The sequence below is a fragment of the Nycticebus coucang genome, chromosome 5 (assembly GCF_027406575.1).
Source record: "Nycticebus coucang isolate mNycCou1 chromosome 5, mNycCou1.pri, whole genome shotgun sequence".
Classification (NCBI taxonomy): domain Eukaryota; kingdom Metazoa; phylum Chordata; class Mammalia; order Primates; family Lorisidae; genus Nycticebus; species Nycticebus coucang.
Genome location: NC_069784.1, coordinates 13,624,090 through 13,649,345, shown reverse-complemented (window position 1 = coordinate 13,649,345; position 25,256 = coordinate 13,624,090). Strand labels below are relative to the sequence as shown.

Below are 25,256 nucleotides of genomic sequence, written 5' to 3'. Positions count from 1 at the left end.
ACCCAGCTAGTTTTCTATTTTTAGTAGAGACAGGGTCTCACTCTTGCTCAGGCTGGTCTTGAACTCCTGAGCTCAAGCAATCCACCTAACTCAGCATCCCAGAGGGCTAGGATGTGTGAGCCACCTCAACCAGCCCAGTAAAGGACCTATTCTTATTTCTACTCTGTATCTTTCCCACCAAAACTCTAACATCTTAATAGATGAATGTTATAATCAGAATCTATGTCAGTGTAACTAGGCTTAGTTTACAGGATAAGCTTGACTATATTATTAATTTCTGACTTTATCACAAAGAAGTGTTTATATGTCAATAATAAAATTAAATGCTAAAAGATAAAATATTGTTAACATAGTTTAATCTACAGCAAGGATAAATAAATAAAAAAGGAAGAAATAAGAAAAAAGACATAAAAGAATGTAAGAACTGCAACACTTGAAGTCTATAGATCTGATTCTTCCTTTTAGCTTTTCTCAGCTAATTATTGCTCATTTGCCCTTTTTTCCTAGTGTGTTTATGACTGCTGATATTCGTAGAATGGGCTTATATTCGTAGAATTTCATACATAAGAATTCTTAGAGGGATGGAACAAAGCTGGACTTTCCAGAGGGGATTTTCTTTTCATTCAAAAGGCACAACCAGGAACCATTGTAAACTAAATTATTATTATTATTATTATTTTTTGGCCAGGGCCAGGTTTGAACCTGCCACCTCAGGTATATGGGGCCGGCGCCCTACTCCTTGAGCCACAGGTACCACCCGTAAACTAAATTCTTATCTTGGAACCATTACTTGTAAATTCTTACTGGAAACACAGTCAGACTGGTTGATGATCATGAATTTTCAATGGGAAACTTTTTTTTCCCCTCAGGTTTTGCATTTAAGTCTTGGAATTTTCCTTGCCCTCCACTATGGGTTGTGTGTATTTGTGGGTCCGGTTATTGATGAGAATATATTCATTTTGGATCCCATCACTAAGCCCCGGGCTTTGTGACTTCCCCACTATGTTAGCAGAGGCATGAAAACTGAAATTCAGGTCCACCTGGTTTAGTAAATGTCCTTAAGGAAAAAGATGGCGCTCAGCAACTTTTTGCAAGAAAAGTTGTATTATCCTCTAAATCAATGTAGAAAAAACATTTGATAAAATCCAACATTCATGAATGATAACTCAAATCAAACTAATAATTTTTTTGTTTGTTTTTTTGTTTAGCAGGCCCAGACAGGGTTCGAACACACGAACCTGGAGCATGTGGCAGGTGCCCTAACCACTGAGCTATGGTTGTGCCCAGCCAACCCAACTAATAATTAATGGAAAATTTCTTAACTTGATAAAGGGTAACTACCAAAAAACTCTACCACTTCATAGTGAAACGTTAAAAGATTTCCTTTTGAGAATCAGGAAAAGACATAGTGTTATCCATGGTCACAATTTCTATGTCGTTGTGTACTAGAAGTCTAGTTGGTAGTACATGTGAGGAAAAAAATGAAAGTACAAAGTCTAGAAAGGAAGAAATACAACTGGCATTACTCAAAAAAATAAGATTATTTATATAGGAAATCTAAGACAAAATACAGATCGATTTTGAGGAATAATAAGAAAGTTTAGAAGGCTTGAAGATAAAAATATAAAAATTAATTGTATTTTGGTGCCCTTGAAATTATCAAGGCACAGTGGCTCACACCTGTAGTCTTAGCACTCTGGGAGGCTGAGACAGGTAAATAGCTTGAGCTCTGGAATTCAAGACCAGCCTGAGCAAGAGGGAGATCCCATCTCTACTAAAAGTAGAAAAACTAGCTGGGTGTAGCGGCATACAACTGTAGTCCCAGCTACTCACGAGGCTGAGGCAAGAGGATCACATGAGACCAAGAGTTTGAGATTGCCGTGAGCTATAATCACACCAGGGCTCTCCACCAAGGATGACAGAATGTGACTGTTTGGGGGGTGGGCAGGGACTTTAAAAAAATCACTGAAGAGAGAATTTAAAAAAATATTTTATAAAAAAAGTACTTAAGGAGGGCGGCACCTGTGGCTCAAAGGAGTAGGGTGCTGGCCCCATATGCCAGGGGTGGTGGGTTCAAGCCCAGCCTCGACCAAAAACTGCAAAAAAAAAAAAAAGTTCTTAAGGATAAATCTAACAAATTTATGCGGGAAATAAAACCTTCATAAAAAAACATAAAAAATCTAAGTAAATGGAAGAGTTGATCATATTCTTGGATTGGAACACTAAAGACATAATAAAGATAACTTTTCTTCAGATTGATTGGTAGATTTTCACAAATTTCAGTGAAGTTTTCTGTGTACAGAGGAAGCAGTGACAAGTTCCTTCCAAGATTCCGCATGGAAGAGAAAAAGGCCACGGTCCCCAAGATATCCCGGAAGAAGAACAAAATAGAGGAATTTATCGGATATTTAAAATTATTATTATTGTTGTTATTATGAGACAGAATTTCACTCTGTTGTCCAGGCAAGAGAGCCATGGCATCAGCCTAGCCCACAGCAACCTCAAATTCCTGGGTGCTCACGCAATCCTCCTGCCTCAGCCTCCTGAGTAGCTGGGTCTACAGGCACCTGCCACAAGGCCTGGCTAACTTTTCTCTCTCTTCTTTCTTTCGTTTTTTTTTTTTTGGAGTAGAGCCAAGGGCTAGTTTCAAACTTCTGAGCTCAAGATACCCTCTTGCCTGAGCCTCCCAGAATACTAGGATTGCAGGCGTGAGCTACTGTGCCTTGCTCATCAATTTCTTTTTGCTAATTAAATTGAATACCCTTCCTGTAAATGGACCAAAAATTTCTGTGAAACTGGAGATTCCAAATGGAATTTTGCATGCAATTTTAAGGAAAAGGGATAGCCGGGCGTTGTGGCAGGTGCCTGTAGTCCCAGCTACCCGGGAGGCAGAGGCAAGAGAATCGCTTAAGCCCAGGAGTTGGAGGTTGCTGTGAGCTGTGTGAGGCCACGGCACCCTACCAAGGGCCATAAAGTGAGACTCTGTCTCTACAAAAAAAAACAAAAAAAAAAAATAGCCAGGCGTTGTGGCAGGCGCTTGTAGTCCCAGCTACTTGGGAGGCTGAGGCAAGAGAATTGCCTAAGCCAAGGAGTTGGAGGTTGCTGTGAGCTGTGTGAGGCCACGGCACTCTACCGAGGGCCATAAAGTGAAACTCTGTCTCTACAAAAAAAAAAAAAAAAAAAAAAAGGAAAAAGGAGAGGACTGTTTTGATTTTTGCTTTTTTTCAAAATCTTTTATTTATTTATTTATTTATTTATTCTAGTTAATTGGCTAAATTCATTTATTAATTTTACATTTTTTTTTTTATTGTTGGGGATTCATTGAGGGTACAATAAGCCAGGTTACACTGATTGCAATTGTTAGGTAAAGTCCCTCTTGCAATCATGTCTTGCCCCCATAAAGTGTGACACACACCAAGGCCCCATTATTTATTTATTTTTTGAGACAGAGTCTCACTATGTTGTCCTCAGTAGAGTTCTGTGACATCACAGCTCACAGCAACCCCAAACTCCTGGGCTTAAGTGATTCTCTTGCCTCACCCTCCCAAGCAGCTGGGACTATAGGTGCCCGCCACAACTCCCGACTATTTTTTGTTTCAGTTGTCATTGTTGTTTAGCTGTCCCGGGACGGGATTGAACCTACCACCCTTGGTGTATATGAGTTCAATCACTGTGCTACAGGCGCCCAGGCTTGTTTTTTTTTTTTTTCAAAATCTTAAAAGTAACTACCTGTTGCCAAGTAACCATGCTATTATATAGCTATCATCTGGCACAAAAATTGACACTTGGTAAATTGGGAACAGTTATGAAATCTTGAAAGATAAATGACAAAATGACTATTGGCTATACTTGACTACAGTATGGAACTTGTGTTCTTCTTTTTTTTTTTTTTGAGACAGAGTCTCACTATGTTGCCCCTGGTAGAGTGCCGTGGCATCACAGCTTACAGCAACCTCAAACTCTTGGGCGTAAGCAATCCTCTTGCCTCAGCCTCCTAAGTAGGTGGGACTACAGGCTCCCGCCACAACGCCTGGCTATTTTTGTTGTTGTTGTTGTTGTCATTGTTGTTTAGTTGGCCAGGGCCGGGTCTGAATCCGCCAGCCTCAATGTATGTGGCCCATGCCCTAACCACTGAGCAACGGGTGCCAAGCCGGAACTTGTGTTCTTAATGAAATGAGGTAATACGTTTTTATTAACATGTTCAAAAATAAAGAATATTTTATTATTGTTGAAGAGTAGATGGTGTGACTGTTCACAGAACTATGTATTCAACTTTTGTGAAGTACAGCCAGGCCAGGAAATGAGAGGGGAGAGCTATTTTGCTGAAGTGAAGATTAATTACATTAAAAGATGTACTTTACCTAAGTAGTTGGTATTTATCATTAATCTCTTAGGGAAAAAAATGAAATGCTGAGGATTTATTCTGTTTTAAAGTTTCGTTTAATAGATACATGTCAATAAAATTCATATTTACATTTCAATTACGTTCACATAGTTTTTCAGAACTTTGGCTGTTTGCTTAAATTAGCATACTTATGAATCAGAAATCAATACTTTGAATGAGCAGATGTTTTATTTACCCAATAATTTGTTACATTGCCCCTGATCTTGGTTATAGACAGGAGGTAAATTTAATTTCTTTCTAAAATGACATTAATGTTGTTTACTAAAGTGGATAAAAAAAGGAAATTACGAGTTTAAATATGTGATTCCCCAGCATGCCAAATTAGATGTTTGGCAATATAAAGTTATTTCAGGTGAAATATACATTTCTTTTTTTTTTTGAGACAATCTTACTATGTTGCCCTCTGTAGAGTGCTGTGGCGTGACAGCTTACAGCAACCTCAAACTCTTGGGCTTAAGAAATTCTCTTGCCTCAGCCTCCCAAGTAGCTGGGACTACAGGCTCCCACCACAATGCCCGGCCATTCTTTTGGTTACAGTTGTCATTGCTGTTTAGCAGGCCTGGGCTAGGACTCAAACCTGCCAGCCTCAGTGTATGTGGCTGGTGCCCTACCCACTGAGCTACAGGTACTGCCCAAAACATACGTTTCTGTATTTACACAAATCAGCATGAATTTGGTTCTTCACCCTTTAGAAAAGATCAATGCTAGATTTTTCTCTTGCAGACCATTTGCAATGTTATGGTACTCAGAATAAAGGGAGGAAATTTAGCTTAAATTTTTAGTTAACACTTTTAAAATAGCAATATGAAATGAATTTTATAAAAATAGACAATATATAATCCTTTACTTACACAATTTGATGAGACTTTCAACCAAATTTGGGCATGAGTCTCACTTAAGTGAATGAGACTTAACCCTTTAATCATTAGAATCTTTTCATTCTAATGACTCCAAGTCTTGCAATATTATTTTATACGATGTATAATAAGTTCAAGGATATATCACTTTATGGTAAAATGCTTGGGCTAGAAAGGAATTTCGACTTTATCAAAAATATTCCAATATAACTCTCTGATGTAACAGCTCAGGAATTTTTTTTTTTTTTTTTTTTTTTTTTTTTGGCCGGGGCTGGGCTTGAACCCGCCACCTCCGGCATATGGGACCGGCGCCCTAACCGTTGAGCCACAGGCGCCACCCTCAGCTCAGGAATTTTAAACTCAAGTATATGATGTATCTTACTCAAAAACATACAGCTAGTCTTTGGTCTCTCCGTTCATTCTGCTGGAGAACAGCTGAGAATAACTTCTGCATGCTTTCCTCCTGACCCTCTCTACTTTGATAGTTTTGTTTTGAGTTGTGCCTAGATAATCAGAGAACCAATTCTGTTATAATTTTATGTAAAGGAATAACTTGCTGAGAAATATAATTTTACACTGACCTTTCCAATTCAACAAGATTAATTTGTGTTGTTATTTGGATTTTAAAGAGGTTATGATCAAGCCTAAAACTAAACATTACCTTTTTAAGTCATAAAAGCACAAAAACAGCAAAACTGTGTGTTTACCCCAAATCATACAGTAGCTAGCCTGCCTAGGAGAAGTTGACATATGCTTTTAGAAAATAAACATTTTTTAAAATCACAGATGCTGCAAAGCCCTGGTCAAACATAAATTACAATCAGTTTTTATGCAACAGTAAAAATTCCAAAGAGCTCTTATCCACCCTCAGTGTGTATCACAGATATGTTTTCTCTTTCTGCTTATAGATGGCAAACCATATTTATTTCTTTATCTGTGTATATTTTAAAATAAATTACCCCAGAAAACAAAATGTTGAATGCACTCTGTTCAACTGCAATCCAACAAAGAAAACAAAAACTTATATTCCCTCTGAAGAGCCTGTAGCATATTTAGTGAGAATTTTGGAATGCTTACAGAATTTGAATACAGCATCCATTTATTTGCAAAAGTGTAAACTGCCTGTAATTATCACATAATACTTTAGTGAATAATACTTCGCTTTTATTATAACCATTCACTTTTTCTTATTTGTGTTTTGTTCTATCAAATAAAGAAAGAGCTCTTTACTTACCATTCTGGGACAGATGAAATTTATCATTGTGCCATAAATACCCTGCAAAGAAAAAAAAATTATTATTTGTTATACCTCCATCCACAGGGATGTCCCGAATGGCCAAATGTAATGCATCAGTAGCAAGACAAAAATGAAGTAACTGTATTGCAGAAAACACAAATCAGTGATCTAAGAATCCTTGAACATATATTATCTGGTTTGGGACAGCCGCTTTAGGATTAGCAATTATTTTCATAGGTCCTTTTAAATACAGGAATAAAATATTTTATTTCCCACAAACAAATATGGGGCTAAAAGAAATTTGTCATTTTCCCCCCTTTGCTCTCTAGCTCAGTTGAATTTTTCATTGATACAAATTGGACGGCGATACCTAAAATTCTGTAAGGGAAAATTGGGGGGCATTCTATTTCCCTAAAGTCAACCTTAATAATCATTACATCCATTTAAATATACATAAATTTCTTGTGTGGAATCTGGAACTAGAAGTCAGATGTAGGAGTGAAGAAACAAAATTAGGACTCTAAGCTCCCATTTTTTCAAAATCAAAAACTATTCATTTTCTTGTTTTCTGTTGATTACCTACAAGGTTTTTTTTTTTGTTTTTTTTTTTTTTTTGTAGAGACAGAGTCTCACTGTACCACCCTCAGCTAGAGTGCCGTGGCGTCACACGGCTCACAGCAACCTCTTAACTCTTGGGCTTACGCGATTCTCTTGCCTCAGCCTCCCGAGCAGCTGGGACTACAGGCACCCGCCACAACGCCCGGCTAGTTTTTGGTTGCAGTTTGGCCGGGGCTGGGTTTGAACCCGCCACCCTCGGCATATGGGGCTGGCGCCCTACTCACTGAGCCACAGGCGCCCTACTCACTGAGCCACAGGCGCCGCCCACCTACAAGGTTTTTTAAATTACATCAGATGAAAAGAATTAGAACAAGATTATATTTTGAAAAGACATTTGTTCTTAAACTCATTACATTCTTAAAATTTCTAATTCATATTTACTTTAATATATATATAAACTATATATATGTTAACAATATATATGTTGTTTATACAATATATGTTATGTTAACATACATATAACAATATAATGTATATACGTTTAACAATATATATTGTTAACATATATAAACAATAAATATTTTATATATAAAAAATATATATTTACATATATATAAACAATATATATATTGTTCATTTGTTTGTTTTGAGACAGAGTCTCACTCTGCTACCCAGGCTAGAGTGCCATGGCGTCATCCTAGTTCATAGCAACCTCACACTTCTGGGTTCAAGCTATCCTCTTGCCTTAGCCTCCCAAGTAGTTGGCACTATAGGCCCTTGCCCTAGTGCCTGGCTAATTTTTCTATTTTTTAATAAAGACAGGGTCTCATTCTTGCTCAGGCTGGTCTCAAACTTCTGAGCTCAAGGGATCCTCCCGCCTCAGCCTCCCAGTGTGCTAGGATTACAGGTGTGAGCCCCTGTGCCCGATGCTTACTTATATTTTTAATAATTAGTACATAGTCATCTTCCTTTGTGTTAATGATTCTAATATAAAGGAATAGATCAAGATGTAAAAAACATTCTTTTCTTACATCCTGATAATATTATTAAGCATTGGTCATTTTCTGTTCCTTTCTTTAAGTATCATAAATCTAATTAAGAGAAAAATACACTAAGTTCATAGCCTTCTGTCAGAACTGTATAATAGCAAGGAAATTTTAATAGATAACATATACATGAAAGGGATTTGCTTCCAGATAATGATATTTTGGATGCACATATATATAATATATATTTTTTTGTTGTTGTTTGTTTGTTTGTTTTTTCAGTTTTTGGCTGGGGCTAGGTTTGAACTCGCCACCTCTAGTATATGGGGATGGCACCCTGCTCCTTTGAGCCACAGGCGCTGCCCAGGATGCTTAAATATTTTTTTACCAGTGAATTTATTTTGAATAAAAATTACAATGTATTAATATATATGAAATCATTATTCCTCAAAAGAGTGTTTCTGTAAATGAAAGCAAGCAAAAACTTCAAACTGTAAGTGCTAATGTTCCCAAATTTAAAAATAAATTTGCTAAAAAATAAAATTAGAATGTGAAGGGTGTTCTACTTAGAATTTCACATAGAAAATAACTTCTTTTTAAAGATTTTTTTTTTTTTTTTTTTTAATTTGGCCGGGGCTGGGTTTGAACCCGCCACCTCCGGCATATGGGACCGGCGCCCTACCCACTGAGCCACAGGCGCCGCCCTTTTTTAAAGATTTTTTACTTTTTAAAACATTTGGATAATAAAGGAAGTTTGAAATTCTGTAATGTTTGGGGAATTCGCTCTATCATGATAATAGTGTCCTTTCAGGAAATTATTATTTGTATTTAATTATAAATATTAATAATTTCCATCAAAATTTTATATACTGATTTTTTAATGTAAGCTTTAAGGGAAACAGTTTAACCTTAGAACTATTTAATTATATGTGGTACTTAATCCTAAAGAATTATTAATACAATTTTTGATAGTACAACTCATATTTATAGTTTCTAATCTCCTTTTTTATAAAAAAAAAAGCATTTTTAGGCATCAGCTCCTGAAGAGGGCAGCACGTTCTAGATATTATAAATTCCAAGCTCAAATGTGACAGCTTTGAGCTTATACTTTTTTTTTTTTAGAACTAGACGGGAAAAATTGGATATTTTTTAGAGCTGTCTGCTCCCATGATACAATAAACCAGCAGAAATTCTAGGCTGTTGTAGACCAAGGTCAAAACAGTATTTGATTATTAAAAGAGAACATTCAAATTAGACACCTAAAGCAATGTATTTAGAAAAGGAACAACAAAATACTAGTAAGGAGATGTTCTTGTGAGGAATGTGTTTTATCTTAATACCAGTAGATAACTTTTCTATTGGCAGTACATTGACTGTCAGAACTACTAAAGGGGTTAGATTTAATTATCTCACTTCTTGCACATTTCATCTCAATTGCTATGGCAACATTCAGTTGCCTCAGCAGCAACAGCACACTTTAATCAGATATTCCCTCCTCATTCCTCTATGAGCCAAACTGTGCAGTCAAATTTACAACCAAGTCCTGATGAATCTGATAACACCTCTTACAATTTAATGGGCAACTTGCCTCCACCCACACATCTAAATGTTTTCCGAGAGGCTTATAACTGTTGGACAAGTATAAGACTTGATAAGAAGATATATTTGGACCTTCCCACTTCATTGATTATTTTTTGTCGCTGTTCCTTTTTGAGAAGTTTTTCAGCAATTCAAAGCTCAGGCCAGCCAGTTGCTACCTTGGCTCACCTAACCTGAATAGGAGAGTGAACTCATGACAAAAAATAACCTCCAGTGTTCAAATATCAACCCTCCGCCACAGCCTATGGGATTATTTACCTTTTATCCGGATATACTTTAGTTTGCACATCAAAGATCTTTTTCCTAATTCTTGAATACCAGTAAGAAAACTAAGGAAAATACAAAAGATAGAAGAAAATACTAAAGACAAAGCAAAATCTGATATAGGAGGGAAACTGTAGACTATCAGACATAAATGAAGGGCTAAGCATAAAGAAAATGTGGCCAAGCTTCAGGAATACAGCAATTTTAATGAGAAGTAGTGGCAGGATGCCTTAAAATGTTGCTGTCACTTGGGTGACTATTAAACATACATTGTTGGACAAGTCACTTTAACGCTTTGTAAAGACCGGGAAAAAACTCTTGTGGGCATGGAAGGAATAGTCAAACTGTCTTGAATTCTGATTTAAAATGTTAGCTAATGATATTTTCATAAATGTTTTTGAGTTTTATAGTGACTGCATTTTAATATGATACTGTGTAATAAAAGTGTTTTTAACTGTAATTAAGAAGCAGAGTGATCTAAGAGCTTCCTAACAATTTTAACAGCTGAAAAAAATTGTATTTAGAGAGCTAACATTTTATCCTAAAGTTGTGATAGTTCTCTGATGAGAAGTTTTATACCAGTAGCTGGCAGTAATATTTCAGTATGTTTTTTCAATCACTTTTTAGTAGGGTCTAGTAATATTTTCATTAAAGGAGACAACCAAAAAGATGCTTACTGGAGTTGGTTTATCAGTCTGAGGTTTAAAAAGCAACTTCTAGATCATATCTTATGTATTACAGATGACTAATTATACCAACCAAAACTTAACCAAACATAAAAAGATTATTTAAAATACAGATTTTATATGGTTGTTTTTTATCTTCAGTTGAGGTCAGTATAAGCAGGCTAGTTCAAAAGGTTGTTATTGAAAAACTAATTTCTTAGGCTGGGCACAGTGGCTCACATCTGTCATCCTAGCACACTGGGAGGCCGAGGTGGGAGGATTGCTTGAGCTCGGGAGTTTGAGACCAGTCTGAGCAAGAGCAAGTCCCTGTCTCTAAAAATAACTGGACATTGTGGCCTGTAGTCCCAGTTACTCAGGAGACTGAGGCAGGAGGATGGCTTGAGCCCAAGAGCTTGAGGTTGCTGTAAGCTATGATGCCACGCCACCTCTACCCCAGGGTGACAAAGTGAGACTCTGTCTCAAAAAAACAAACAAACAAACAAAAAAACCTAACTTGTCATTCATGATGAAGTTTTATAACCTTAGGAGTAGCTAAAAGAATAAGAGAAGTTTCATTTAAAAGAGAAATCTATACATACATATAAAGGAAGCCTGGAACCTATCTTGAAATATTTGAAGAACTTCTTATGTAAAGGACAGAGTAAATGTCTTAAAAATCTAAGACAGTCCAGTATTTTTTAAAAAAGAAAAAAAAAACACTTAAAACAATTAGAATTGCTGAAACCATGGCACAAGCTATGAAGCAGTAAGTTCCTTGCGAAGGCATATTCCAGTGAACTGTTAGCTTATGAACTTGTTATTTTCTGTTGCTTAAATTCTGGGACGATCTCATAGAGAATGAGGTGGACCCACTCCACAAATTTAGATCTGGGAGTTAAGATGAGTTGCTTTTTTTTTTTTTTGGTAGAGACAGAGTCTTACTTTATGGCCCTCGGTAGAGTGCCGTGGCCTCACACAGCTCACAGCAACCTCCAACTCCTGGGCTTAAGCGATTCTCTTGCCTCAGCCTCCCGAGTAGCTGGGACCACAAGCACCCGCCACAACGCCCGGCTATTTTCTGGTTGCAGTTTGGCTGGGGCCGGGTTTGAACCCGCCACCCTCGGTATATGGGGCCGGCGCCTTACCGACTGAGCCACAGGCGCCACCCAATGAGTTGCTTCTTAATGAATGTTTCAAGTACTAGTGTGAAACCCAGCAATGATCTGCAAACAGCATATTCAGCAACAAGTTTGCAAATTCTACTCTGGAGAAACAGTCTAAATGAGAAAAACAATCAGTTCTTCCTGAAGAGTTACCTAAAACCTGCAAGGAGACATGTGACTCAGTCCTAGTTGGCATTCATTCAAGAACGTAGGGAGACGGCAGGGCGTGACCTGCAGTGAAGAATGGGGTCCCCTTCCAGGCTTGATCTGGCTCCTCTGTCTAAAACCAGGTGCTGCAGACAGAGCTTAAGCTGCTGCCTCAGTCAGACTTGTTCTCTAGATGAAAGGAGGATTTTGGCACTATCCTCAAACTCCACACTCACTTAAGCAATAATTGCTCCATTAAGGGTCCAGAGCTTTTCTTCTGTATCCAGAGAAATTAAAAGTTGAAGAGAAAATTGCACATCGGGTGGGAAAACTTGTCTTCAGCAAGATCGCTGAGTAAGATAATGGAAAGTTGTAACCAATTTGAAGATGATAAATATAAAGTAATTGCTGATTCTTGAGTCAAAGTAATATGCTCTTTTCATCTACTATCAGATCTTGTAAGGTTCTAGTGCATGTTAGTTGGAAATAGAGTTTCTGCTCACTTTGATTTTTATGTTTCCTTATATGACCCCCCACTCTCAATTGCACTGAAGGAACCAAGGGGCTCTCAAAGGTCTTGCGTAACATTGAACCATAATGCACTCCAGTGCGGCTGCTTGGAGCATGAGGTCTTTACAACATTGGCTGTCTACCAGAACCATCTGTTTTTTTTTTTTTTTTTTTTTTTTTTGTAGAGACAGAGTCTCACTTAATGGCCCCCGGTAGAGTGCCGTGGCCTCACACAGCTCACAGCAACCTCCAACTCCTGGGCTTAAGCGATTCTCTTGCCTCAGCCTCCCGAGCAGCTGGGACTACAGGCGCCCGCCACAACGCCCGGCTATTTTTTGGTTGCAGTTCAGCCGGGGCCGGGTTTGAACCCGCTACCCTCGGTATATGGGGCCGGCGCCTTACTGACTGAGCCACAGGCGCCGCCCAGAACCATCTGTTTTTACCCAAAGAACTGATGAGTAGTTTTGCAACAACAAGAAAGCTAACTTTTATTTTTACTATTAAAGAATATAGGCTGTTACATACTTCATTATTTTATGTCCCCTTTCCCTCCAGCCTCCTTCAAATCAAACCTTTACTTGTGCTTATGTTGGTTAAAATTCCTCCCGCTGAGCTTTTGCTAGCGAATGGTCATGAAACCTGTTTCCAACCTGCTCACCCACAAAAGCTTTTACTAGCCAGTTCCATTTGGTTGGCTCTACTCCAACACAGTCTCTGGTGGTTGCAAACAGTAGCTATAAAGAAACAGAAACTTCCATGGGACCCTAGAGGAACTTTTTGATCCAAAAGATACTACCAGTAAACCAAAGTGTCATTGCAAATTCGTGAACGTTTCTTGATGTCATGAACAGCAGTGGGAGGAAAGGGGTACATTTGTGCAATTGTTGTTCCATGTGTGGAAACCCCGTCCCCAGCTTCAGATCAAAGACTGTCTTCAATCAACAAGTATTTATTTAGTGCTTACCATGTCTAAAATGTAAGAAGTCAGAAAAGGACAAATAGAAGCTATTTGAAAATTCTAGAATTTGTTGAATGAATGAAGACATATTGTTGCCCAATTAAAAAAAAATGTACAGGGGGCAAGACATGATTGCAAGAGGGACTTTACCTAACAATTGCAATCAGTGTAACCTGGCTTATTGTACCCTCAATGAATCCCCAACAATAAAAAAAAAAAAAAATGTACAATGAACATTTACAATGAGCATTTGTTACAAGGCTACTTATGAGGAATAATTAGCATGAAACAAAACACAATGTCTCTGTGCCTTGCTCTTATCAGTTGAAATGTTTAATCTATTTCTTTTCTTTTCTTTTTATTTGAACACAGAGTCTTACTCTGTTACCCAAGCTAGATTCCCTGGGCATCAGCCTCGCTCACAGCAGTCTCAAATTCTTAGGTTCAAGCCATCCTCCTGCCTCAGCCTCCCAAGTAGCTGGGACTACAGGTACCTGCCAAAACACCTGGTTAATTTTTTCTACTTTTTAGAAATAGGATCTTGTTCTGGCTCAGGCTGGTCTTGAACTCCTTAGCTGAAGGGATTCTCCTGCTGTGGTTTCTCAGAGTGCTAGGTTTACAGGCAAGAGCCACCATGCCTGGCCAAAATGTTTAATCTATTTCATATCATGAAGTTTTTACTACGCTTCAACAATATTACAAAATGTTACTTTGTTTAAATACCTTTAACAAGAAAAGCACAAATTATGTGGCCTTATCCAATACGGTGGGGCACCCTCACCTCTACTCACAGGCTCCTCTTGCCTGTGGGACTAAAGGCGTCTCTGATGATCCATTATAGCTCTGACTCAGAGCTGACTGACAGTAGGGACAGGAAATGCTTATTCAATGAATAACAAGGAAAAGAATGAAATGGTGTTGATTTAGTTTGAAGAAGTATTCAGGAAAATTAGTACGGTTTGAAATAGTCTTAGTTTCAAGGAAGATGTTTCCTTTTTTATCTTCATATGGAGGATAGTTTTACAGGCCTCTAAGTACAGGTGAAATTTAGATATAGGTATCCAAGAAATAGAGTATTACTCATAGAATTAAGAGCAGGAACAAAGAGATGGCTTTGGATGCATAGAACTAACTGAAAAGATTTAATTCTTCTAGATGGGACCGTTGGTTATGTCATAGGTTGGTGATTTTTGTCTGATTTACAGTTTACAGGATATTGTAGAAAAGCGTTTCTCTAACTTGCATACCTCGGGATCTTGTTAAAATGAAGACCCTAATTTAGTAGGTCTGGATTGAGGTGTGAGATTATCTACTTCTAACCAATCCCAGGTGTCCCTACTCTGAATTGGAAGACTGTGGAGGATCCTTAAATCTAGACAGAGTTATCCGGGCTTGATACCGCAGGCATTGGAGAACCACTCATGTCCCTTGTAGTTCCGGCATGATGAAAACTGCACTTTAGGGAGGTTAGTGCGTCAACCTCATGAAAAGTCTGCTACAGAAAAGAGATTGTGGATATAGGAAAACCAGCTGGGAGGCTGTCTGCACTTCCTCTGCATATTTCACAGATCTGGCGCTCAATTACCTGTTGATTGATTAGTTTGTGTGAACAAGCTCAATTCCAAAGCAGTTTCTCAGTGAAGTGATTGTGGGCCCTAGAGACTTTTTGGAAGCAAGTCAAGTTTAGGTAAAACACATGGGGAGTCCATGAATGCTCCTCCCTCCTCTGCATCTGGAAAAACTGTGTTCATTCTTAATGTGGCTTAAAATGTTAGTTCTTCTGTTCTTATAATATTATAAAATTATAATTATGCCCCTGTATGTATTTCTGAAACTCTGCTATGAACTTACTATATCATAGCAATAATGATGATAATTAACAATAGCCCAGGGTTTTGAGTGGTTACTAGTAGTGCCAAATTCTTAAGGATTTTTATAATTAAATTGTTATGATAATGTTGGGAGTAATACTATTAGTAGTACTACTAATATTCATCTACCCAAATATGTAGATGAATTTTTAAAAAAACTTTTTTGTGTGTGACCTAATACTGTGTCGGGCACATGTCAGGAAAGATATTTATTCAGAGAATTCCCAAAATGTGTTCTAAGAAATCACTGATTTCTTAATGTAGTTTACATTTTTGGTTGTTATTTTCCTCTGTGTTCTTATCTCCAATAGTTACAACCATGGCTAGTAATTGGTAAGTGTCCCCAATGTCCCTGATACTACTTTAAGGTACTTATATATATTGTCTTATTTAATGCTCATAACCACGTGGATATTCTTATTACTCTCCTTTTATGTGAGATGTGCAAAAAGAGATTATGGAATTTGCCTAAGTTGCCTTAGCTATAAAGCAAGAAAATTGGATTTTGAACCCACTACAGTGCATTCATATGTTAGCCTAACTTGGCCTCAGGAAGATGGGAGTTCTCAGCCTTTTCATGTATGGGTCTTCTTAAATGAACACCATAAATTTCTTCAAATCATAGTATTTGTGAAAAGTTAATTTTCTTTTTTTTTTTGAGACAGAGCCTCAAACTGTCGCCCTGGATAGAGTGCTGTGGTATCACAGCTCACAGCAACAGCAAACCTCCAACTCCTGGGCTCAAGTGATTCTCCTGTCTCTGCCTCCCAAGTAGCTGGGACTACAGACGCCTGCCACAATGCCTGGCTATTTTTTGGTTGCAGCCGTCGTTGTTGTTTTGGCAGACCTGGGCAGGATTTGATCCCGCCAGCTCAGGTGTATGTGGCTGGTGCCTTAGTGGCTTGAGCCCCAGGTGCCGAGCCAAAAAGTTAATTTTCTCAGACATTAGGAAAGAGAACATGAAGTCCAAGAAGCCTTCCTATTATTTCTTGGTTTGTATCAGCACGCCACCAGGCCTGATTGGGAGGAAGTCCCTGCCAGCTGGCAGATGCTTAGTGATGGGTAAAATCTTTTCTGTGAGGGGCTAATAGATAGCCCTGGGCTCATTACCTGCTCTTCAGTTATAGTCCAAATCCCTTATGCCTCAACTCAATTTCACAATAGAATAAAGAATATTTCCCCCAAACATGCAATGGCATATTAAAAAGATAGTCTCCTTTAAACATTTTTTGCTGTTAGGGAAAGAGAGTCAACCTCTGTGATCCCTAGCCTAGTACAGGAGTAATAATGGTAATGTTCTAGATATTGTAAGTGTTGGCTATGATAGAAATTACTGCTAGATTGACTAGCTAATAAAGCGATCACAGACAAGTACAAGATTCAGTTTAGTCTAAAAGATAAGCTTATTAAAAAAATTAATTTTTAAATTCCAAATTGACAAACTGAATATTTCAATGCCTTAATTTCTGAAATTATTAAATGTACTTTCATATTTTAAAGAAAAAATTTCAGTTGCCCCAAGTGTACCAATACACTTTTGAGCAAATATATCTTTGCCAGCATATGCAGCCTCCACTCTGTACATCTACTTGCTGTTCTAATTTTGGTTATTTTTTCGCATACCCAGACCCTGATGACATTGAATAGACACAGTGATAGCTTCGGTACCATCCTGGGAGTGTCCTCAAGCATGGCTGCAGGGCCTACTCTTGTGAGAATTCACAAGTTTGTATAGGCAGAGAACAATGTAATCTGTCTTTTGCCATGTTATTTGAAAACAGTGATAGTATAGCAATATAAGTAAATATAAAAATGTTACCTGTCCTTATAATACTTCTACTAAGCTTTCTTCCCCTAGGGAAGAATTGTGATTTTCTATTTAGATAATATTCCTTGTATTTTAATATTGATTGTAAATATTTGGCTCCTTCCTACTAAACAAAGAATATTAAAAGGCTTTAATATAAGATGAAAAACAAACAAACAAACAAACATAAAATCATTACTATAACCATCAGTACCAAGTCTGGATGGTCGTAATTGTTTTCATTGGAACTCTCACAAAGAATACTACTTTTCTTCATTATTATAACACTTTAAGAATATAAACATTCTGGTACAAATATGTTTGTTATGATGCTCATCATCTTTAATCATCAGAGAAATGCAAATCAAAACTACTTGGAGATATCATCTAACTCCAGGAAGATTAGCCCATATCACAAAATCCCAAGACCAGAGATGTTGGCATGGATGTGGATAAAAGGGAACATTTCTACGCTGCTGGTGGGAATGCAAATTAATACATTCCTTTTGGAAAGATGTTTGGAGAACACTTAGAGATCTAAAAATAGACCTGCCACTCAATCCTATAATTCCTCTACTAGGCATATACCCAGAAGACCAAAAATCACATCATAACAAAGATATTTGTACCAGAATGTTTATTGCAGCCTAATTCATAATTGCTAAGTCATGGAAAAAGCCCAAGTGCCCATTGATCCACGAATGGATTAATAAATTGTGGTATATGTAGACCATGGAATATTATACAGCCTTAAAGAAAGATGGAGACTTTACCTCTTTCATGTTTACATGAATGGAGCTGGAACATATTCTTAGTAAAGTATCTCAAAATTGGAATAAAAAGTATTCAATGTACTCAGCCCTACTATGAAACTAATTTATGGCTTTCACATGAAAGCTATAACCCAGTTACAACCTAAGAATAGGGGGAGAGGGGAAAAGGGATGGAGGGAGGGTGATTGGTGGGATTACACCTGCGGTGTATCTTACAAGGGTACATGTGAAACTTAGTAAATGTAGAATGTAAATGTCTTAATACAATAACTAAGAAAATGCCAGGAAGGCTATGTTAACTAGTGTGATGAAAATGTGTCAAACGGTCTTTAAAACCAGTGTATGGTGCCCCATGATCTCATTAATGTACACAGCCATGATTTAATAAAAAAACAAAATCAACTAGATTTGAGAGTCCAAGGATAGATTGGGAATAATGAATATAGAGGTGACCCTGAAACAACATGGGTTAAACTGCACAGGGCCCACTCATAGGAGGATTTTTTCAACCAAAGGCAGGTGGAAAATGTAACAGTCATGGAATGTGAAACTCACATCTATTGAGGGCTGACTTTTTATACGTACAAGTTCTGCAGGGCCAGCTGTAGAACTTGAGTATGCACAGATTTTGGTATATGCAAGGGCCATGGAACCAATCCCCCAAATATACCAAGGGCCAATTGTAACGGTATTACAAATGTATGATGTAACTTCAGTGAAGGTGGTGGGGAAAAACAGATTTACTCTAAGTAACTTTGTAGGATGATGTTTTCAGTGGAAACTGTAAGAATAAAGATAAAAATGACTATACATTAAAAAAAAAAAAAAGTGTGGGGAGATCCCTTTGCATTATATACTTTGAATGTGTCTTAATCTGTTTGGGCTACTGTAACAAAATACTATCAAATGCATGGCTTAGAAACTACAGAGATTTCGGGCAGCACCTGTGGCTCAAGGAGTAGGGTGCCGGTCCCATATGCCGGAGGTGGTGGGTTCAAACCCAGCCCCGGCCAAAAAAAAAAAAAAAAGAAACTACAGAGATTTATTCCTTACAGTCCTAGAGGCTGGGAAGTCCAAGATTCCATGTCTGTTGAGGACTCAACTCCTCATTGGTAGAGCCTTCTCACTTTAGTTTCACATGTTAGAAGGGATGAGGGGTCTCTCTTTACACAGCCACTAGCCCCTCTCAGGAGGGCTCCAAACTCATGACCCAATCATCTCCCAAAGGCCTGACCTTTGAATACCATCATGTCTGGGATAAGAATTTCAACATGAATTTTGGAGGGACATAAACACTCAGATCATGGCAAATGATATCATAAAATTTTGTGAAAGACAAAAGAATTTTCTATAAACTAACCTGAAACTATTTTAGGATTATGACAACATTTCATGTAAAGTATTGAATCTGAAATTTTTTTTTTCTTTTCTTTCTTTCTTTCTTTTTTTTTGAGACTGAGTCTTATACTGTAGTCCTGGAGTGCTATGGTGTCATAAAGCTCACAGCAACCTCAAACTCTAGGGTTTGAGTGATCCTCTTGCCTCAGGCTCCCTAGTAGGTAGAATTGCAGGTGGTGTGAACCACTACACCCTGTTAGTTTTTCTATTTTTAGTAGGGATGAGGTTTAGCTCTTGCTTAGGCTGTTCTGGAACTCCTGAGGTCAAACAATCCACCTACCTCAGTCTCCCGGAGTGCTAGGATTATAGGAGTGAGCCACCACGCCCCACCAAATTGTCTTATTTTGAAACAATCTCAAGTCACAAAAATGTTGTAATGACAAATAACATCTGTCCTGAATTATTTGAGAGTAATTTGCCAACATGCTGCCCATTACTCCTGAATACTTTAACATTTATTTCCTACAAACAAGGACGTTTTCCTTTATAACTAAAATACAACCACTAAAATCAGAAAGTCAGTATTGGTATAATACTATATTGATATTTGTACTTGGTATACAATTACCAAGTACAATTCTAAGGTCCCATTCACATTTTTACTTGTCTCAGTAATATTCTTTATAGCATAAATATCCAACCCAGAAGTAAGAATTGCATTTAGGGCTGGTGAGGTGGTTCACATCTAGCACTCTGGAAGGCCAAGAAGGGTGGATTTCCTGAGCTCAGGCATTCAAGTCCAGCCTGAGCAAGAGCAAGAAGCCGTCTCTACTAAAAATAGAAAAACTGAGGCAAGAGCATCTCTTGAACTCAAGAGTTTGAGGTTAATGTGAGCTATGATGCCACAGCACTCTACCCAGGGCGAAAGAGTGAGACTCGGTTTAAAAAAAAAAAAAGAAAGAAAGAATTGCATTTAGTTATAAGGCCTCTTTGGTCTTCCAGTCTGGAAGGTTTCTTCCGCTTTTCTATGACTTTCACGAATTTGACACTCCCAGATTACAAGTTGGTTGTTTGGTAAGATGCTCCCTGTTTTAGATTTGTCTTCTGCTTTCTCATTATTAGATTTAAGTTATTTATTTGCATAAATATTGCAAAAGTGATGCAATCTTCACCTCATAGCATCCTTGTTACTGGCTTGTGATGTTAATATTGATCTCATGATTGGCGTGACCACTGTAAAATTCCTCTTTTTCTTTTCTTTTTTTTTTTTTTTTTTGTAGAGACAGAGTCTCACTTTATGGCCCTCGGTAGAGTGCCATGGCATCACACAGCTCACAGCAACCTCCAACTCCTGGGCTTACGCGATTCTCCTGCCTCAGCCTCCCGAGCAGCTGGGACTACAGGTGCCCGCCACAAACGTCCGGCTATTTTTTGGTTGCAGTTTGGCCGGGGCCGGGTTTGAACCTGCCACCCTCGGTATATGGGGCCGGCGCCTTACTGACTGAGCCACAGGCGCTGCCCAAATTCCTCTTTTTCCTTCTTCTCTAGGTATATTGAAGAGAAGAACATTTGCTTTTTACTTAATTATTTATGTATTTATGCCAGTTGGCCTGATGGATTTCATTGTATCCAATGGGTTATAATCTGTTGTTGTTATTCCTGTTGTCTCAGATGTGGCCAGCGTGATTCTCTTTAGTCTCACCTCTTTCTTTGACGTAGCCCTGGCATAGTTTGAGTATTTCTATACATTTGCACAATAATAATATTCCTGGCTCATTTTTTATTTTTTATGCCCCAGTCCCAGGATCAATTATATCTCTAAGGAATTCTAGTTTCTTTTAGTGGAGAATAGTATTTAGAAACTAAGGTCTGGGAGAAAACTATGCCTCTTTTTATTTATTTATTTATTTATTTTTTATTAAATCATAGCTGTACATTAATGCAATGATGGGGTACAGATGATATGATTGTATATCTGGAGAACACCAGGGATTCTACTATGCCTGTTATTTTGAGGATAGTATCAATCTCAAGATTCAGAACCAAGGAAATGTATGTAAGAAACCCACCTATGTATCTATCAGCATATTAACATCCGTATTTATTTCTGCATATAGGAAACCTCCGTAGTTGACCACCTCTGACACTGACCACCTCCTGAAGTTGACCTGACTTTCATGGACTGGACATGCACCACATGTACGTATCAGTACAGTAGACCCAGATTCTTATATGGACCATCTCCAAATGCTGACCAGTTTGTTACAGTCCCTTGGGTATTCAACTGTATATCTTTATCTGTGAAACACTGATACTTCCATTCACAAAAACATACCACAGGGTCCTATATAGTTTCTCTCTTTCTGTAATTATGAAGACTCTGTCTCTCATTGTCTTTAATATATTTTCTTCTTTGATGACTCATCCTGCATGTAACTAATAAATATCTTGTTGCTGCTACACACCTCGCCCCAGTCAGGTGCCCTGCTCACCCCATGTGAGCTCCAAGCCTGCTCTTGATATATTTTATTTATTTATTTATATATGTATGTATTTTGAGATAGAGTCTCACTTTGTCACCCTGAGTAGAGTGCCATGGCGTCACAGCTCACAGCAACCTCAAACTTTTGGGCTTAAGCGATTCTCTGCCTCAGTCTCCCAAGTAGCTGGGACTACAGGAGCTACAACGCCCAGCTGTTTTTAGAGATGAGGTCTTGCTCTGGCTCAGGCTGGTTTCCAACTTGTGAGCTCCAGTGATCCACCCACTTCAGCCTCCCAGAGTGCTAGGATTAAAGGTGTGAGCCACTGCCCTGGGCCAAGGCTGCTCTTTAGACTAGCAAGGCTGTGTCCCCCACACCACCTGTAGATGGCTATCATATGTGTACTTACCTCAAGGATTTAGGACTGAATTTTACAGGAAAGAAAGGGAAGTAAAGGGAATGGAAAGGAAGCAAAATGGGAAAGGAAGATAAAAAAGAAAAAGGGAATTAGAAAAACTCAAGATATAGGCGGCAGCTGTGGCTCAAGGAGTAGGGTGCTGGTCCCATATGCTGTAGGTGGTGGGTTCAAACCCAGCCCCGGCCAAAAACCACAAAAAAAAAAAAAAAAAAAGAAAAACTCGAGATATTTTTGAAATACCTTACTTGTCTGTTGTGCATATTCTTATGATACTGCACATCACATACTTAATTGAAAATTTTTCTTCTTATTTGAGAAACTAAAAACAAAATAACTCTACTTTAACCAACCAGACTTCACATATTTGACAAATATTGAGTGCCTACTCTATGCCAGTATAATAAATTTTAGTAAAAACCCAATTAACTACAGTTTTCAATTAATCAATATATTTTTACTTGCTTGCTTTTCAGGGAAATTGGCCAATTATAAGAAACCACATTCAGATTGAAGATTTATTCATAAACAGGGTCAGTCATGAAGTCAGTATGGATTTTGCCCTAATTCTTATGACATACATGTTATCTTATGTAATGAGAAATGATATTCAGAATTATGAACCTAAAAAGGAATATGAAACTCAATCACAACTGGAATTTTGCCACGCTAACTCTAGACATTTTAGAAATCTTTTCAACAAATGTAGTTTTATTCAACCATCCAATTTCTAGCTTATTTATTCATTTAACTGATATGTACAAAACATTTATGTGTTCCAGGCACTGTTCAAGAAAATAAAAATTTATCCAAGTTCCTGTTCTGATGGAGCTTACCCTCGAGTAACAGGGAGAAAGGGTAATACACAGGCATCCTGTAGTGTGCCAGGTTACTAAAAGTGCTGGGTAGAAAAATGGAGAAAAGTGAGACAATGGTCTGAACAAATAGGAGTGATGGTAGGTGAGCTGTCTTCCGCAGTTAGTCGGGTTATTTCTTGGTATCAGTTTGTCATTTATCCCATGAAAGTCTCTTTCTCAGGATGAGAACTATATTGCTTTCATATTGGTTGGCATGTTTCTTTAATATGTTTGAGTCAAATCTGTAGTGAACTCTTAGCTATCTAAATCATTTTGTAAAGATTGGAAAGCTGTTGATGAAAATGGAAAACTGAGTTCAGGAGTTCGAGACCACCCTGAGTCAGAGTGAGACCCCATCTCTGAAAAAAAAAAAAAGCCAGATTTGGTGGTGGACACCTGTCCACCATAAAGCTATTTGGGAGGCTGAGGCAAGAGGATTGCTTGAACCCAAGAGTTTGAGGTTGCTGTGAGCTAGAACACCACAGCACTCTACCAAGGATGACAAAGTGAAACTGTGTCTCAAAAATAAAAATAAGAATAAAAATGGTGGGCAGCACCTGTGGCTCAGTGGGTAAGGCTCTGGCCCCATATACCGAGGGTGGTGGGTTCAAACCTGGCCCTGGCCAAATTGCAACAACAAAAAAAATAGCCGGGTGTTGTGGCAGGCACCTGTAGTCCCAGCTACTCAGGAGTCTGAGGCAAGAGAATCGCCTAAGCCCAAGAGCTGGAGGTTGCTGAGCTGTGTGATGCCATGGCATTCTACCCAGGGCGATAAAGTAAGACTCTGTCTCTACAAAAAAAATAAAAAATAAATAAGAATAAAAATGGTAAACTGTAGGAAGGAGAAGGGAAAGAAAGGGTTAGTTGGGGGAAGCAGTTTGGTTAGATTTTTAACTCAAAAAAAGAAACTTTCTTACATATATTTTTTGAAACTTTCTTATAGGGATTGGAATAGCTTCTTGAGTTACATTATCTTCATAATTTTACAAGCTGTTTTATTTCTTTTTTTTTTTTTAAGTTTTCATTGTAGCTGTAAATCAAATGGGGTGCTGATGGAACTCATGTGTCAAAAATGAATGGAAAACGAAGAGCTTGAGATAGACAAAAAAACCTTTTTATCATGCATTTGCCACTTTCCAGATAACTGTGTGTCCCTAACTCTCTCGCATTGTGGCTCTATTTTAATAATTTAAATTGTAGATATGGTAGATATTGTAGATAATTCAAATTGTAGATATGGTCCAATAGTCTACTATTATTCTCAAGCAAAACTTGGGCATTTTAGTTATTAGCTCAATGTGTGTCTATCTAGTCCAATGATACTATTATAATACAAAGGATTGATAAGAATGTGAACGCAGTTAAATTCTAGGATAGATTAGTGAGCAGAAATCAGTCGCATCCATGTGCTTAAAAAAAGCATCGGATAAGGAATTATGAGACCTGGCTTGAATCCTTCTTGGTCTTGTTAATGAAGTTTATTCCTAGAAAAATGAAGCTATGTCAGCCTGTGTCTAATGTCACCATTAGAAACAAAATTCCTAGAATTAAAACAAATGAAAAAACCCAATGGAAAGAAATCCGTTGCCTTAGTGGCTGCCACACACACTTTATTTCTCTCTTTTTTCTCCTTCCTTCTCTCTCTCTTTCTCACACACACACATGGATTATAGGAAAATTAATTTTTTCATTCAAATAAGAGACTATGTTGAGTACCACTTATTGACATCTTTTGACTAAAATTGTGTTATGTTCCTTTCAATTCTTTAAAAAATTACAGTAATCCCCTAAAATGATTACATTTAAGAAAAAAGAATGGTGGGAGAAATTGTTGCAGTATGCCTCTCCTTTGAACTTTATTTCTCCTATCATATCTACAAAAGGTAACTACACCTTAATAATTGTTCATATGTTCAAAAAAATAGCATTTTTATGAAAAATTTTAGTGTGTTCTATATTATTATTTTTCAAATACTATTTAATTTATAAATTTAAATTAGCATAATAATTCTGAGAAAAAAGAGTAGGCAAAATAATTATTGTATTTATATTAATGGAAAAAATGCAATAACATTGTTGGTTTTATTTTATTTTTTGAGACAGAGTCTCACTTGGGGTTGAGTGGCGTGGTGTTGTAGCTCACCCCAACCTCAAACTGTTGGGTTCAAGAGATCCTCTTGCCTCAGCCTCCTAAGAAGCTGAGACTACAGGTGCCTGCCACAACGCCAGGCTGTTTTTAGAGACCAGGTCTCGCCGTTGCTCAGGCTGGTCTTGAACTTGTGAGCTCAGGCGATCCACCCACCTAGGATTATAGGCCTGAGTCACCGCGCCCGACTTTTTCTTTCTTTTTTGAGATATGTAGGATC

At 37.8% G+C, this 25,256-nt stretch overlaps 1 protein-coding gene across 1 annotated transcript in view; it reads right to left on the bottom strand.

Annotated features, from left to right (window-relative positions):
* The window catches only part of ADGRL2 (adhesion G protein-coupled receptor L2), a 581,138-nt gene that overhangs the window by 239,449 nt on the left and 316,433 nt on the right, over nt 1-25,256 (bottom strand). Inside the window, exon 3 of the mRNA XM_053591012.1 lies at nt 6,497-6,538. The gene's annotated coding sequence lies outside the window, so the exon portion shown is untranslated. The remainder of the gene's footprint in view (nt 1-6,496; nt 6,539-25,256) is intronic.